The sequence below is a fragment of the Leptodactylus fuscus genome, chromosome 11 (genome assembly GCF_031893055.1).
Source record: "Leptodactylus fuscus isolate aLepFus1 chromosome 11, aLepFus1.hap2, whole genome shotgun sequence".
Classification (NCBI taxonomy): domain Eukaryota; kingdom Metazoa; phylum Chordata; class Amphibia; order Anura; family Leptodactylidae; genus Leptodactylus; species Leptodactylus fuscus.
The window spans coordinates 19200198-19218147 of NC_134275.1; the positions used below are offsets into that span (position 1 = coordinate 19200198).

The 17950-nt window shown below is 44.3% G+C and overlaps 1 protein-coding gene across 1 annotated transcript in view; it reads right to left on the bottom strand.

Annotated features, from left to right (window-relative positions):
* TNFSF15 (TNF superfamily member 15) overlaps positions 1-17950 on the bottom strand; it is a 54696-nt gene that overhangs the window by 34236 nt on the left and 2510 nt on the right. The window lies entirely within an intron of this gene.

Below are 17950 nucleotides of genomic sequence, written 5' to 3' on the forward strand. Positions count from 1 at the left end.
TGCTGCCCAGTGGTTAGTACTCTCGAATGCCGCCTTATATTATGTTCGTGGTGCCACCCTGCATACATACTGCTCCCTCATGCTCCCCTTATGTTAAATGGTTTGTCCAGGATTTAATGTATGCTGTGCGGATACACTGCACCGATCCTGCTAGAGCCGCTCCGTATACAAACAGAGCAGCAGAGGAGGTGGAGTGGAGGCGAGGATACAAGTAAGTAATAATGCAGGGCTATCTTTTCATTACCCTACGGCCTGCATACATTTTTTGATTTAAATTTTGGACAACCCCTTTAAAGTGGACTTTTCATGTCCTCAGGTCTCCTCTTTAGCCAATCCGGCAGGTTTCTGTCTTCTGCTCCGAGAAACTGGACAGGGGACGGAAACCCGGCAGTCAGTTTTCAAACCCATTCACTTGAATGGGTTTACAAAGTGACCGCCCGTGTACATCTTCTGCCTCTCCTTGGCAAAACCGTTTTTTTTTAACTGGACACAAAGTCCTGCATGTGTGATTTTGTGTCCGGTTAAAAAAAAACGGTTTTGCCGCGAAGAGGCAGAAGAGGCACATGGGCGGTCACTTTGCAAACCCATTCAAGTTTATGCAGCTTCAATTTGAACTGGCTGCAACCAAGACTGCCAGGGGTTAAGTGTCACCCCTGGTCAGAAATACAAAGGGCTCCGCAGCAGCTTTGGAGCTACAACAGTACTAGACAGAAGCAACAGGCTCTACAGTTCCCTACCAGCAGTACCCAGGCATCCTACCCTAGAATACCTGTATTGGCAACCTGGCATTGACAGGAACCTATCCCTGAACCTTTCTGTCTAAACCTAATAGTCAAAGTTTGAGCACTCGGCGGGCGTCGGCTCACACCATATAAAGGCAAATCCCCGCCCACAGGGCAGTGGCCATAACCTCACTGGGCATGCCCAGTACGGGTGGAATGGGACTTAGCCTCAGAACGTCTCCAAAAAGTCTGAGCATGCTCAGTAGGGTGAGAATGAGACAGCCTCAGAGCGACTCCAAAAAGTCTGAGCATGCTCAGTAGGCCAAATGCTGGACTTAGGCTCCACAAACCTCACCGTCCGATGCCAAGGGCGAGAACTGGATTGACCCGCAGGTGGCGCTGTGCGCCGGAAGGAAAACCTGCGGGACCCCACCCTAACATTGTCTTTGCTGGGCAATGAGGAGCACCCCCTGACGGTACACTCCTATAGTCTTGTAGTTTCAGGGAATTTTCCTTACATTTCAGTGATGACGCTGAGCGGTAAGACCGGCCCCTCTAACAGTGGTGGGATAGCTCTGCAACTAAGGCACATACTGGAAAAACTGAAGTGCACTGAAATCCACATACCCGAATAGTTCTCCCCTAGGTATTAGTCCCCCCACAGGTTATAGTCATCCCCACATATTGTAGAGGGTATCCATCTCACACACAGAACTTTATGGAGAGGGGAGCGGGGAGGAGACTGTTGCTAGGTAGATAATTTATTTATTGTCTCACTCGTTGCACTGTAGTGCCTTATCTGGAAGATATAGCAATGTCAAAAGAGCTAACCCTCGCTCGCAAAGTAGTAGAGTGTAGCAGCAGCAGCAATTATTTGAGTGTCTTTTCTAGCAGCCTTCTCCTCTCCTCTCCCCTCTCTATAGACTTTTATGTCGAAAGTAACTCAGACATATTACAAAGTTTCTTATATCTGCCTGCACTATTCATTTACATAAAGTTGTTTGTAACCGGAGGTAGGCTTTAACAAACCTACACCATATTCAGAGATACAGACACAGTGCTGTAATCTGACTTAATGCTGCTCTTAGACAGGGCAGGATAATAGTGATAACAAATTCCCTTTAAGATGTTTTGATTGTTGTAGGATATCATAGTTAGATTTTACATGTGACGGATTTGTGGTTCATTATCATATATTCCAGTTTTACTCATTTATGGCAATTGGTTTGTAAAGTCACCAATACCAATTATTGAAAAAAAGCTCTTAGCTCTTGAGCCATCCAGACAAGCAATCGTGCACTTGAGAAAGGACCATTAGTGGTCCGAAACGCGTTGTGCCATGACCTCATTCCAATAATAAAGAAGTTTCTGGTATGTCCGGGTGAGCGCTGTCCTTCGGCCAGGTTGGTCCATCCATTGCATCCATGTATTACGTTCTTGTGACGTCACTGCAGCTGCTGCCCATTGAACTGTCCTGCACTACCAGCATTGACTTGTGTCTAAAGGCTCCGTCAGGCTGTTGTGACTTCATCACAACCCAACTAGGTGAGCAGACACTAGCCTCTCTGTGTTTCCATTTGACCCTGTGATAATACACGAGGATCGGCTCGGTGTCTCTCCTTGTTTTCCAATCATTGAAAAAGTCTTTGTAAAACAGGTATCTGCCATAGATCTTATTATACTTTGGACAATTAGATCTAAACGCGTAGGTTCATATGATCATGTCCTGCAAGGCTATTTGGAAAGAAGGAACTTCTATGCACACCTATGAGTCTCGGTATTGTGTAGGCGGCTGGAAAACCCAACATGATTGCTTAATGTGATGCAGATAAGTCACAGCAGGAGTAAATAGAACTGTTGCCACTTACTGTGATTTCCAAGTTGATTCCAGGGGATTAACTTTGCAGATTTTCCAGATTTTAGATAAAGGAGGCTGGAAATTGAAGTTACAGTACTGTACTGGAGACTGATATGTGAAAATCCTTTAGATGAGATATAGGTCCTATTTGTGGCCCCTAAACCAGTAGCATGTCCATATGATAAAAAGGTTTTAGGACCTCGCAAGACCATCTGTCACTCCATTTACACAGTCCAGTCACATTAATGTGATCATCTGTCAAAATCCAGAATAACCACCTTTGGCAGAGCGGACCGCTGCGAGACGTGCAGGAAGAGAGGGGATGTTGTGATGATGTCACTGGGATGTTGAGCCATGCCAACTCCAGTGCCGTGTCCAGCTGCACTAGGTTACGCGGTTGAGCATCCATGGCGTGAACAACCCGATCGAGGTGGTCCCATAGATTCTCAATTGGGTTCAAATCTGGGGAATTTGCTGCTCAAGGGAGTACGGTAAACTCATCCTGGTACTCCTCGAACCACGCACGTACACTGCGAGCTTTATGACACGTCACATTGTCCTGCTGGTAGATGCCATCATCCTGAGGAAAAACTATTTGCATGTAGGGGTGAACATGGTCCGCAAGGATAGACGCATACTTGTGTTGATCCATCGTGCCTTCCACAATGATGAGTGCACCAGATGCCTGATGACACGTGCCTTCTGCGATTGATTATTTAACATTGACGTCAAAAGTAGGCGGTGGTCACATTAATACGACTGGACTGTGTATAAGGTTGATAACCTTTGGATTATGAGTCCTATACTCATATCCTGAACTGAAATTGCCAGGTTGAGGCTCTAAATAGACATATTGGTGGTTTAGGGACCCCAAATCTTGTCAAAGGTTCCCTTTAATCAATGTTATTTATTATCATGAAAATTCCATTTGAAAATAATTTTCAATTTTTAAAATATTTGGATTAAAAAAAAAACAAAAAAAAAAACAACAACAAAAACCTAAAGCTATAAGTGTGAGAATTCAGTAAAATGGATGAAATGAGACTGAGCGCAACCTTACATGGACCAGCCCCGAGGATTCTCTGATGAAATTATAAAACCAGAGCAGAGACATTACATAATTGATGATGCCTGGGAGGAAATCACATAGAACAGTTATTAGTAATATCTCTTACAAGTTTGAAAACCATCAGAGAGAAAAAATGATATTTCAACGTATTCTCACATTGAGATTGTTCCACATTAATATTTCAGCGATCTTCATTTGACTCAAAGTAATGAATGCAAAAGTTTTAGATAAAACGGGTCCTTTGTGTGACCTCGATGGAAATGTGAACCAGAAGCCGATGAGTTTGATGTAACCGTACCGTATTTGACGGCTGGGTAAAATATTTATTTCTTTTATAATTTTATAATTTATGGTTTCGGTTTAATTCACATCAATTGTTGCTGTAGTCAATGCCGTCTCTAAGTTCTGCACTAAAAACAGGGGTCTCCGTTTTTTTCTCGAAACAGCGCCACTCCTATCCATATACTGTGTCTGCTATTACATAATCCTACAAATTGAAATTCCGAAATCCCACAATCTATTAGTTTGGTATTCCTCAGTTAAGTGCTACTGATGTAGAGAAAGATACTAGCTTTGTCTTAAATGTGTTCACATCTGCATTTGGGGATTCCGTTCCCCTCTCCGCACAAAAAACATGGAGAGAAAAGTGGTGCAAACACCACTTTTCTCTCTGCATTTTTCGAGTGGAAACCACACAGATCCCATTATAGTCTATGGGGTCCGTGGGTTTCCTAAGGTAACTGCTTTTTTATATGGATTAGGTTTCTGTTCGGGGGGTCCCCAACGGAACGGAAGCCCGAACGCAGATGTGAACCTAGCCTAATAGATTGACCAGTACTTTTTCCTGCACTGGTCAAGCTTTATTACTAATGGTCATTCCAATTCCCTGGAGCTCTTATTCATTACTTTTGGGAAGGGCAGTGGACTACGGTTCTCTTCAGTTGTCAAGTCTGTGACTCCCCATAGAATGGGGCTGTAGTTTCATTCAGTAGAACACTTATGTGACCCAGAGTTGGGGATCCTTCAAGGCAGACGTGAACCATATTTCTGGCTCACCCCGCACCCCTCCATAAAGGTGATTGATGGACTTTTGCGGGACTGGGGTGTACATTATTAATAGAACTTAACCGGTGCAACGGAATGGTAAGCTTTATTACGCGCCTTTGAAATATACCTATAAAGGGATTGCCATTTTCCAGGAGTTTGATCCTTAGACTAGGTCATTAGTAATATGATCAGTGGGATCTGATACCTGAGACCTCCACAGATAAGATTTTTACATTAGCAGCTCATCTTACTCATTTCTTGCCCGGGTTCTTTATATGCCAACCCTCAGGTATTTGGGCTAGTTCCGACACCAGGTCAAGAGATTGGCATCTGAATTCAATACCCTTCTCTATGTGTTCAATGGTGTTACATGACTGGCAGACAAGTTCATTGTAATAGTGCAACCCACACAGTACCTGCCACACCAATGAGCACAGGGAAAAAGCAGAAGAAAGATGGAGGAACATTCCAGGTCCTGGCTCCAATCGTCGTCCCTGCATCGGAACTAGAGATGGGTGAAGCTCAAAAAATTAATTTAGTTTTGGGTTTGGGTTGATAGGATCCCTGATTTGTTTTGGGTCGAAAAAGGTTTGAATAGAACCAGAAGTGAAATTATTATACTCTACAGACCACAGACTATAATAGGCGGAGGCCAAGGATAGGTGTAAAAAAAAATTCAAAGAATATTTACACTCCCCTCACCTCTTTGGGGCCTCCTTGCAGGTGCTCTTTCATGATGCTCGGCCTGCCCAAGTGACTGCTGTGGTCCAGCAGTGACCCCGGGCACATAACATCACCAGGAAAGCACCAGATGCCTCTCCTGGGTCTACACCAATTATAGAAGAGACCCCAGAGTATAATAATTTACCCCAAGGTATGTTGTGGTAGTCATTTTAGTTTGCCCAAGACAAATTGCCAGTTGCTCATTTTAGTTAAAAACCAGCTATTTGGAATATTTGCGTTGAACCCATCTTTAACTGGAACCTGCCTGGGTTCTTTATGTGTAAACTGAGTAAGAAGAGTTCCCAAGTAATCCATTATCATAAGGCAAAGCACTTTCTAATGTGTTCTGTACACTTAGGGATTATCTATTATATTACCTGAACCCCCTCCCTTGCGTATGGATTAATAAAAGCAGTGATATAACAAGGAATGGTGGGGCCCTGTGGCAAACTTTTGACATGCCCCCCCCCACCCCTTACCGATGCCGAAGACCCTGACCACCTGCCTGACCACCCCGCATTCCTGTGTGCTCTATTATGCCCCATAGTGGCCCCTGCACACAGTATTATGCCCCATAGTGGCCCCTGAACACAGTATTATGCCCCATAGTGGCCCCTGCACACAGTATTACATCCCATAGTGGCCCCTGCACACAGTATTACGCCCCATAGTGGCCCCTGCGCACAGTGTTATGCCCCATAGTGGTCCCTGCACACAGTATTATGCCCCATAGTGGCCCCTGCACACAGTATTATGCCCCATAGTGGCCCCTGCACACAGTATTATGCCCCATAGTGGCCCCTGCACACAGTATTATACCCCATAGTGACCCCTGCACACAGTATTATGCCCCATAGTGGCCCCTGCACACAGTGTTATGCCCCATAGTGGTCCCTGCACACAGTATTACACCCCATAGTGGCCCCTGCACACAGTATTACGCCCCATAGTGGCCCCTGCGCACAGTGTTATGCCCCATAGTGGTCCCTGCACACAGTATTATGCCCCATAGTGGCCCCTGCACACAGTATTATGCCCCATAGTGACCCCTGAACACAGTAGTATGCCCCATAGTGACCTCTGCACACAGTATTATGCCCCATAGTGGCCCCTGCACACAGTGTTACGCCCCATAGTGGCCCCTGCACACAGTATTATGCCCCATAGTGGCCCCTGCACACAGTATTATACCCCATAGTGACCCCTGCACACAGTATTATGCCCCATAGTGGCCCCTGCACACAGTGTTATGCCCCATAGTGGCCCCTGCACACAGTATTATACCCCATAGTGACCCCTGCACACAGTGTTATGCCCCATAGTGGCCCCTGCACACAGTATTATGCCCCATAGTGGCCCCTGCACACAGTGTTGCGCCCCATATTGGCCCCTGCATACAGTATTATGCCCCATAGTGGCCCCTGCGCACAGTGTTATGCCCCATAGTGGTCTCTGCACACAGTATTACGCCCCATAGTGGCCCCTGCGCACAGTGTTATGCCCCATAGTGGCCCCTGCACACAGTGTTATGGCCCATAGTGGCCCCTGCACACAGTATTATACCCCATAGTGACCCCTGCACACAGTGTTATGCCCCATAGTGGCCCCTGCATACAGTATTATGCCCCATAGTGGCCCCTGCGCACAGTGTTATGCCCCATAGTGGTCCCTGCACACAGTATTACGCCCCATAGTGGTCCCTGCACATAGTATTATGCCCCATAGTGACCCCTGCACACAGTATTATGCGCCATACTGGTCCATGCACACAGTATTATGCCCCACTGTGAACACCCATGAACAATTACTATACTCTGGGATCTTTTCAGACCCCAGAGTATAATAATCAGAGCCCGAGGGGGGATACCAACATTAAAAAAAAACACTGTTACTTACTTATCCCCGGCTCCGCTGCACTCCTCGGTGGTGTCGGCCATCTTCAATGAATTCCGGGATGTCACATGACCCGGGACACAGGCGCCGGTCATGTGACATCAAGGACATCACACAACTAGGCTCGATGCCTGTAAGGAGCGCGGAAAGGTAAGTAACAGTGTTTTTTATGTTCTCTTCCTCTCCTGGGCCTCCTTTCATTATACTTGGGGGTCTGAAAAGACCCCCGAGTATATAATAATAGTGTATGTGGGGCACGGTGTCACTTACCAATCCCTGCCAGGATCGGTAAGTAAATAGGGCCCGTTACCGTCTGGAGTAACTCTATTAAGAAAAAAGAAAAAAACAAAAAAACGCAACAGTAGCGGGTGTCGTCGGGCCCCTAATGTCCCGGGCCCTGTGGCAGCTGTTACTGATGCTACCCCAGTAGTTAGGCCCCTGCATAAAAGATATTGACCCCTGACATAATGAGCCAACCTAGGCAACATGTGATATTCTTTTAATCCATTGGTAATATATATTAAATGGTAACTGAGGAAGTTTCATAAATTGGGTAGCTTGATATTAGGAAATGTAGGGAACGGAGAAAATTTCTTCAATGTGTGTTATGGACAGTAGACCATAGGAACATACTTTCATCCAGTATTTTTGTTCATCTAGGAGTTCCTGGAGAAAATATACAGCACTTCATTCTTCTCTTGTGGGGAAATCTGTGGGTTTTTCTAATGGAAAATCCTTTTAAACACAAACCTCTGTGCAAATAGATGAAGATCTTTGACGGCGAAGAGGCATGCAAACTTAGAGAGCAAATGGAAAGTGAAACCTGATTCTAAAACCTCAACTTCAGATGGTGGTAATGCTCTGCCATAGAGGTTTATTAGTATTACCTTCTGCAAGGAGCGGCCTGGTCCTTCACTTCTTTATGCTTCATCAATGTTCTAAAGCTTCCAATATTTCTCTTGTTTTCTCTTTGTCTCTCTAATCTGGTATCTCTCTCGTTTTAAAGGACATGTTTGATTCACCACCAATAGATTTCACACATAGATGCCACTGCAAGCTGCTATTTGTAGACCCCGTTGTTCTGGGCATTCATAAGGTCCCATTTATATTTCTTTGATTTGACTGCCTTAAAGGAATCCTATCTGTCCAACACATTTTTTTCTAACTAGGCTATAATGTCTGGGAATCCATTACACTTTTTGCCTCAAAAATGCTACGTGCAGTGGTGTAACTACCGTGGTAGCAGTGCTAGCAGCTGCCGCAGGGCCTGGGACATTAGGGGCCCGGTGACAGATGCTACTGCTGCGGGGCTTTTTTTCCTTAATAGATTCCTTAATATCCCCACACCCTCAAGGGCCCCATACCCTTAAGTAGAAGATCGGCAGTAGATGCAGGGCTGCAGATGCTTCTTGTAAAAGCTTCCGCACACAGCAGCTTCCTGTTCCGCCCCTCCCCCTCCTCAGTATCGGGGTGTGAGGGGAGACATCCTGTGCGATGTATCTGCTCTCTTCACTGCTAGACAGAGCCACATGTAAGTATATTTTTGGATAAAATATGTATAGATGTTTATATGTGTTTACATTATGTGTCTTATATACTGTGTGAGTCCTGTATGTGTGTAGATAGGTGTGTGTATACGTTGTATATGAATGTATGTGTGTGAGTAGATGTGTATATGTGTAAGTATATACAGCATGTAAATGTCTGTCTATCTATCTCCTATCTATCTATCTATCTATCTATCTATCTCTCTCTATCTATCTATCTATCTATCTATCTATCTATCTATCTATCTATCTATCTATCCCATATCTATCTATCTATCTATCTATCTATCTATCTATCTATCTATCTATCTATCTATCTATCTCCTATCTATCTATCTATCTATCTATCTATCTATCTATCTATCTATCTATCTATCTATCTATCTATCTATCTGTATTTTCTTCTATACATGTCTACCATTATATGTTCAGGTTTCCATTCGTGGAATCTGCTTGGGACCCCCCAAAACCCCCAAACAGAACCTACACGCATTAAAAAGCTGTTACTTTCAGGGTCTCCAATTTTTATACTCTGGGGTCTGAAAAGACCCCAGAGTATAATAACTGTTCATGGGTGTTCATTATGGGGCATAATAGTGTGTGTAGGGGCCACTAAGGGGGATAATAGAGTTCGCAGGAATGCGGCGAAGGTCAGTCGAGGTCTTTAGTGTCAGTCGGGGGGAGGGGGGGGGGGGGTGCCATGTCAAACGTTCGCCATGGGCCCCTGCCATTCCTAGTTACGCCACTGGCTATGTGCAGCCCTGAGTAAAAGTGGTGGAAAATACCACTCCTATTTCACAGATGTCACAGCAACATGAGATGTCATTTTCCGGTCTAAAAGGAATAGTTCTAAATGCTATCAAAGTTCAAAACCTGTAAAACCTGACAGTAGAAAAACACCAGAAGACAGTAGAAAACAGGCTAAGCCATAACATAAATTAAAAAGTATTAAGCAACACAGTAACAGACTCGTGTCCTGCACCAACTCATCCAAGGCCCTGGAGTTATACTCAATTGCATAAACATTTTGTTACTCTTATTGCAGACTTCTGTAATATCGTTTGCATTATTCTCTCTTCTTCGATCGCTGTCTGTGCATTGTATGTGCTTTTTGTAGTTCCATATGTAAAATTTTATTTCATCTTAATGATCGTATTGGAGCAACACATTTATACTGACCTTCTGTATTTCTTCTCCAATTTCCTAATGTGAATTATAGTAAATGCGTTGTGCCGAGATGTCCCTGCCCTCATCTTTCTTTGGTTTCCTCTCTGCTCCATACACCCAATGTGGTGCATCTTTGGAAAAAACGGCACCACTCCCCAAACACAAATGATAGATTGTGGGATCTTAGTCCATGGCGCCTTCCTGGCAAGTCACAAGCTTGGCTGCTTAGCTTCACCTTCTTGTTGAGCAAGGCAAAAGAAAAAAAAAAAAATCATATACTTGTTTAACTTTGGCACAACCCATTGCACATAATATAAATATAACAATACAAATATATGTATTCAGTGCTGACTAGTGATTGTTGAACTTCATGAGATATGATTTGACAAATATTCATAAGGTTTGGCCCTCCGTTTCGTTTTGGCGCCAATTGGAAGTGCTCTGGAGTATCTTCAGACCCCAGGGTATAATAAGTAGTATAGAGTATAGTGTAGGGTAAGGGTATAATAAGTAGTATAGAGTATAGTGTAGGGTAAGGGTATAATAAGTAATAGTATAATAAGTAGAGGCCCTTGTCTCTCTGATCATGGGCATCGTTGCAAAGTCCGGTGGTTCACCAAAGTGTCATGTCAGGGCAACAATGTGATCTCTGAGGTCCAATCAAAGGCCACAGCAATGACAATGCAGCACCTGACATCAGCCAGAGGTCACAAGAGATTGCCAGGGGACTGCCAGATGCCACTAGACATTGCGAGGATGCACAATATTGAGGTAGAATGAGTATAATTGTTATGTTGTTGCTTTATGCTATAATGTTTTTTCGATGCACCTTTTTATGGCAAATTTGGGTTGAATAAGTTTCACTCATTTCCAGTACTGACCTCCACTTAAGCAGAGACTCACCTCTACGGTGGTCCAGTCGATTCCATGGACAATTAGCCATTTCCTGTTTATGACCTTTCATACCTGAGGAAGGACACTGCTTTGTATGAAAAATTGACAAACATGTAGAGCACAACAGCAAATAAACTCATCTTCTTCTAATTCTTTTCTAACTGGGTTCATTGTTAAAACAAGTTGCATTCTCCTATCAGTTTTTTTTTTCCATATAAAATGACAAATAAATTTTGTACTTTTACAGACTATTTGTAGGTTCTACATAATCCATTCATAGCTGTATGTATTGTTTCATAGTTCATCCGAACTATGAAACAATACATACAGCTATGAATGGATTATGTAGAACCTACAAATAGTCTGTAAAAGTACAAAATTTATTTGTCATTTTATATGAGAAAAAAAAACTGATAGGAGAATGCAACTTGTTTTAACAATGAACCCAGTTAGAAAAGAATTAGAAGAAGAGACAATTAATGAACATCTACAGTACCAGGATATCTGTACCATCATAACAACCAATGGTGGACCCAATAGTGGACATAATATTATAAAAAGTCACAGTATTCATTGAACAGTTCTGTATCATACCAGTTTAACTATCAAACCACCCACCAACATACACCAAGGAAGTAACAAGGATTATTGCAAAATAGGGTAACCATCTACAGCAGGCATGTCAAACTCAGGGTACCCCGAGGGCCACATGAGTAACAAGAGGTTGTTGCGAGGGCCACACACAGCAGCTAATGGCTAGGGCCTAGGGGACTGATCACTAATACCATGAATTGCAAAAATCCGGCATTTCTATTTCAGGATACATAGAGTAGCCTACAATAGAAAGTATAGAATGACAAGCTGGAGCCTCACAAGGCTCCCGGCTGCCATAGAAATGCATGCAGGCCCTGAATCTTGCTCCGGGTGCCTGCGATTGCTGGTAAAATGGCACCTCAGTTAAAGCTGGTAGACACCATTATTGTGTTGGAGTGCTGGGGAAGGGTTGGAGTGCTGGGGGGGGGGGGGAGGCTGTTGAAGGGGGGGGGCTGGGGGGCTTCTGGATGTCTGGCCCTTCCTTGGGCCTGAGGACTGTTTTTTCCCACCCACTTGCAATTCTTGCCCTTGGGGGTTAATAGGAGCGCTACAGACTGTAATGCTCCAATTAACCCCCAAGTGAAAGAATTACAAGATGGGTGGGAAAAAAAACAGTCCTCAAGCCCAAGGAAGGGCCAGACAGACATCAAAAAGCTCCCCTCCCCCAGCACCCCCTCCCCCAGCACCCCAACCCTTCCCCAGCACTACAACCCCCTCATCATCATAAAGCTAGTATTTATCTACCATCCGTAGGATAGGGGTTGAATAATTGAAAAATCACAATTTCTTCTGCAGAAGCTTACCTGCTTCTGCTCTTCAGCCTGCGCAGCGGTCTTGTGAGACCGCGTAGGACGCAGGCACACGTCGGGTGCGGGCCTGATTACGTGGCCACGTCACCCGGCGTGTGGGAAGGAGGGGGCGGAGAGGAGGGAGGAGGGGGCGGAGCAGGCAGAGAGCAAGCAGGGAGACCTGCTGTCTGCGAAGGGTGAGAGGCGGCCGCTGGAGCAGCGCTGCATCCAGCAGGGCCGCCCCAATCCACCGCTCACTTTCCAAGTGCTGATCGTGAGTTTTGTACATCTGCGGCCCACACAAAAGTCTCAAACTTTGTCTTTAAAGTTAAAGTTGAAAGTTTAGAGACAAAGTTTGAGACTTTTGTGCGGGCCACAGAGATGCCTGTAAAGGGTCGCATGTTTGACATGCCTGATCTACAGAGTAGCATTCCCACTAACCGTCTCATGGCAGAGCTGCATTGCCAGTAGCCCTGATGCTCACATGGCCGCTCAGCAGTCACTAGAGTCATTCACATATGTCACCAGATAGCGCCCTGACTGAGCCACGTGAGTATCAAGGATTCTGGCAACGCAGCTCTGGTGCAAGACGGAAAGGAGACCGGGGGAAGACAATGGAGCTAAGGGTCAGGTGAGTATGCTTTTTTTTTTTTTTTTACATTTTTTTTTATTTGACTCCTGTTCCGGTTACCCCACAGTTTTCTCTAAATTGTAGACAACCTGATTAAAGAATATAGTTAAGATATTTGATAACGGCAGTGCCACACATTCCAGTATTTTGCGGTGATTCTACAGTCCAGAGTCCACGCTGATGCAAATTCAAGTAGTGTTACATTAAGGGGTCATTCACACAGCAGAAAATGAAGAGGAACTTTCATGGCACCCGTGGCAAGGTCGAGCAGGGCACATATTTTTTTCAGCGTCCTGCTCAAGCCCTGCCTCCTATTGAAAACAATATGAGGCAGAATCTGGGCAGAATCTGCTGCTGATCTGGGGACAGAATCCACCCCCCAAATCAGCATCATATTCCTACTTGTGAACACCCCCTTGGATCTGAAGCTTACTACCTCTCTATACCTGTGTATGATATAATGGTAGACCATTGTATTGTACTCGGAATTAACGCAGCTGAAAAGATGAATAAAACACAACTTGAAATAGCATTGACATTATCATGTTTTTTGCTCTTTGGAAAATTACTTAGTTAAGAGATATTTTTAACGTTCATATCGTAAGGCTATAAAAAAAAAAAACTCACAACACCAAAGCAAGAGCAAAAATTCCACCTTGTTTCTTTATAGTTTCAAAATTGCAAAGGACTTACAAAAGGGAAGTAAAACATAGTTAGCCAACCCAAGGATGAGGTCAGAACATTTGGAATTGTGTATTGAACCAGCGGTAACAGATATAGAACCTGGGCCTACTTGAGGTTACCCAAGACCAGAAATAGCAGGACAAGAAATCGGCTTAGCTCAATTCTATTGGAGGTTCAACTTTGGACCATTCCTGAGGGTGCTATCTGAGTGATCCCCTGGTACTCACCAAATATGGTTACCTGGACATTGCTGCAGAGGACCACCAGCTTGCTACCTCTAGTAGTGTTAGCTATTAGTGACAGGTCAAGAGACACCAGTGGCACTGAAGGGACAGGCAGGGTAAGCAAATATCAGGGTCGGCAGAGTTAATGAAAAATGTATCAAGTAAACGCTCAGGTAGGCAGAAAATGTTCAGAGTCGGGCATATAAACTGAGATCAAACATAGGTAATAATGATACACAGTAGTAGGAGTACAACATACTTTCAAAGGAACTAGTAACCTGGAAAACTTCTTCTTGAAGGGGTAAATGCCTTACATAGCCTTTGTGCAAGGGAGTGGCTAGAAAAAAAAACAATCCGGGAATTTTTTTTTTAAAGCACCATTACACAAACATTACTCAAAAATTTTATTGGCAGGAGCACAGTGTCCATGACCTGGAAGGTTAGGATGGCAGCCAAAGGGAGAAAGCCAGTGACTTTAGCAAGGTAGACCTTGCTAAAGTCCTACACCTCCTCTTTTTAGGTCCAGACTATAGATGGAATATTTGTAAGATAGTTGGCACATTGTGTCCTGGGAAGGTTCCAAAGAAACCAAAGCAGCAAGTGGATTGTGTAGATGTTGTCCATATATGATGTAGAATGGAGAACTGCTGGTAGACACAACAGAGTGGTTGTTATAAGAGAACCCAGTCCGGGGAAGCAAAGACACCAAGTTATCATAGCGAGCAGAGATTAAATGGTGTAGGACCTGGTTAGCAAGCTCCACTTGTCTATTGGACTGAGGATTCTTTCCACAAGAAAAGTCTAACTTGACATTCAGAAATTGGCAGAAGGACGTCAAGAACTGGGATGTACAGTTCATATAACCTTATCGAATTTTCATTTCACTATCTTTTAATGGCTGCTACTTATGTAAAATGGATTCCTCGATATGTGCTTGAGAAAAAGGTTGGCAATGTGGACAACACAAGGCAGACCTGACAGGAGCAGGGAGAAACGGCCCACAATGACCTGGATGAACAATGCAGGATGGAGGCAAGTCTGTAATAAAGTCCATTGTTTCCACAGACCTGGTACAGTGAGGGTAAGATGACCTGCACATTTTGTCAGGATGAACTTTTACATGCAAGAAGTAGAGAAGGTAACATTCACACACATGCCAGGAAAGTATAGACTACCAAAAGTGTCAGAAAATTAGTTTTAAAGTCTTATGGACACCAGGATAACCAACAAATTTAGATTCATATCTCTAAGCAAAAATGTATTCCATTTTGACAGAAGTAACAAATGTCAGTCCTGGAGGAATGTCCTTAACCCAAAATGGGTCAACAGTAGATAAGGAAACTGGTTTGAAACCAACTGGAATTGTCCCAAATTTTTCAAAAGCTTTGCTTTCTAATGAAACCAAAACTTTGCAAGTTTTACTCAAACAAACATTAAATTTATCACCAAGACATATAATGTGAGGTTGAGGAACATAGATGAAGAGGATCACGTGACCTAGGTAGACTTATGACATTGTCACCTGACAATTTTTTGGAATCCACTTTTCAAACTTCATATATTGCCCGTTCGATTTCTCAAATTGACTTTATGTGGCATTCTTGGAAACCTAACTTATTTGGGTTGCCAATCCAATTATGTCATTAAATGAAGTGGATAGATGATGACCTGTCAGTTCATCTATAATTCAGATAACTGGACCCTACCAGAAGGCTGTCACCAGGGCTTTGTTATCTCAGGATAACTCAGAAGACAAGATGTGGAATTGGATGGCATACTAAGTCACAGTCAGTTTGTTCCGGTAGAAACTTAGAGAGGTGATGCAGCAGATGCAGTCCAGACTGATTTCCCCAAAAATACAGAAAATGGATGAGAATTCTTGAAGGATATGAGTGTTCCCAGACCAATGTTCGTAAGTCAGGGCTTTGCTAGAGAATAGAGACACAATAAAAGCTACCTTGGCATGATCATTTATTGGTGAGCTTACAAAGTAGATTGTGCAAAGGATAAGGAAGGATGGTGCCAAAGATAAGAAAGGATGGTGCGGAGGATAAGGAAGGATGGTGCAGAGGATAAGGAAAGATGGTGCGGAGGATAAGGAAGGATGGTGCGGAGGATAAGGAAGGATGGTGCGGAGGATAAGGAAGGATGGTGCAGAGGATAAGGAAAGATGGTGCGGAGGATAAGGAAGGATGGTGCGGAGGATAAGGAAGGATGGTGCAGAGGATAAGGAAGGATGGTGCGGAGGATAAGGAAGGATGGTGCAGAGGATAAGAAAGGATGGTGCGGAGGATAAGGAAGGATGGTGCAGAGGATAAGGAAAGATGGTGCGGAGGATAAGGAAGGATGGTGCCAAAGATAAGAAAGGATGGTGCGGAGGATAAGGAAGGATGGTGCTGAGGATAAGGAAGGATGGTGCAGAGGATAAAGAAGGATGGTGCAGAGGATAAAGAAGGATGGTGCAGAGGATAAGGAAAGATGGTGCGGAGGATAAGGAAGGATGGTGCAGAGGATAAGGAAAGATGGTGCGGAGGATAAGGAAGGATGGTGCGGAGGATAAGGAAGGATGGTGCAGAGGATAAGGAAGGATGGTGCAGAGGATAAGGAAGGATGGTGCGGAGGATAAGGAAGGATGGTGCAGAGGATAAGGAAGGATGGTGCAGAGGATAAGGAAGGATGGTGCAGAGGATAAAGAAGGATGGTGCGGAGGATAAGGAAGGATGGTGCGGAGGATAAGGAAGGATGGTGCCAAAGATAAGAAAGAATGGTGCGGAGGATAAGGAAGGATGGTGCAGAGGATAAGGAAAGATGGTGCGGAGGATAAGGAAAGATAGTGTCAAAGATAAGAAAGGATTGTGCGGAGGATAAGGAAGGATGGTGCCGAAGATAAGAAAGGATGGTGTGGAGGATAAGGAAGGATGGTGCAAGAGATAAAGAAGGATGGTGCGGAGGATAAGGAAAGATGGTGCGGAGGATAAGGAAGGATGGTGCCAAAGATAAGGAAGGATGGTGCAAGGGATAAGGAAGGATGGTTCAAGAGGTAAAGAAGGATGGTGCGGAGGATAAGGAAGGATGGTGCCAAAGATAAGGAAGGATTGTGCGAAGGATAAGGAAGGATGGTCCAAGAGATAAGGAAGGATGGTGCAGAGGAAAAGGAAGGATGGTGCAGAGGATAAGGAAGGATGGTGCCAAAGATAAGGAAGGATTGTGCGAAGGATAAGGAAAGATGGTCCAAGAGATAAGGAAGAATGGTGCAGAGGATAAGGAAGGATGGTGCAGAGGATAAGGAAGGAAGTCACAGCATTGGTGAAGTTAAGACACATAATTTGTTCTTCTATAACAAGCTCTCATATCTCATAGTCTGTAGGCTTACATGAGCAGGGCCCTCACTCCTATTGTTTGATATGTTAAAGAGATCCTAAATTTCAAACACTTTTTTTTTCTGACTACCACATTGGAATAGCCTTAAGAAAAGCTATTCTTCTCCTACCTTTTGTTGTCTTCTCTGCACCGCCGTTCGCCTGTAATCCCGGTTTTTGTCGGTATGCAAATTAGTTCTCTCGCAGCACTAGGAACGGGCCTCAGCACTCAAACAGCAGTGGGGGCATCCCCAATGCTGCGAGAGAACTCTCTCCAGCGATGCCTCCATCTTCTTCAGCAACCGCCTCTTCATGTCTTCTTCCGGCTGGGGTCACATGCATGCACAGTCAGCTCTACCATCGGGCCTCAGGCAGAGCTGACTACATATGCCAGAGGCCATTGTTTTATGGCCGCTTATGCGAGCATGCGCAGTATGCTCCTGTAGTTCAACGGAGTAAAGAGCGTACTGCGCATGCTCACGTGTGACCCCAGCCGGAAGAAGACATGAAGAGGCAGTTGCTGAAGAAGATGGAGGCGTCGCTGGAGAGAGTTCTTTCGCAGCATTGGGGACACTCATTTGCATACCGACAAAAAACGGGATTTATAGCGAACAGTGGAGCGGAGAAGACAACGAAAGGTAGGAGAAGAATAGCCTTTCTTAAGTCTATTCCAACGTGGTAGTCAGAAAAAAAGGGTTTGAATGATAGGATCTCTAATTATTTTGTCACATTGTAATGAGTAATATTGTC